Source organism: Odontomachus brunneus, unplaced genomic scaffold (genome assembly GCF_010583005.1).
Source record: "Odontomachus brunneus isolate Ranch 3 - 2012 unplaced genomic scaffold, Obru_v1 Obru_scaffold_116, whole genome shotgun sequence".
Taxonomy (NCBI): Eukaryota; Metazoa; Arthropoda; class Insecta; order Hymenoptera; family Formicidae; genus Odontomachus; species Odontomachus brunneus.
Genome location: NW_022639566.1, coordinates 539,001 through 539,515, shown reverse-complemented (window position 1 = coordinate 539,515; position 515 = coordinate 539,001).

The following is a 515-nucleotide window of genomic DNA, read 5'->3' as shown; positions in this document are numbered from 1 at the left end:
AAAAGATAAATAAATAATGGAATATTACAGTTAAATCAGTATACACATAGACATAAGCACGAGAAGAGTCATCCCATAATGGTGAAGGAATCATCAAAGATTAGCAAACGGAAAAACGAAAAGCAGCGACTCGTGGACGAACTGCATGCTTCGGCGAGAAAAAATTTTCCTCGTAGGCGTGTCATTGTACACGTGATCTGTGGCAAGCCGATGTGGTAGAGATGCGTTCTTATGCGCGATTTAACAAAGGTTATCACTATATACTTACGGTTATTGATGTGCTGAGCAAATACGCATGAGCTGTGCCGCTGAAGAGTAAGAGCGGAAAAGAGGTAGCTGAAGTGTTCACCAAGATAATTCGAGACAGATGTCCGAAAAATTTGCAAACCGATCAAGGCAAGGAATTTTACAACGCAGTTCAGAATTCATGTTCAGAAACTAATAAAGAAACACAACATCAATCATTATTCGACGTACTCAGTAATGAAGGCCTCCGTCGTGGAACGATTCAATCG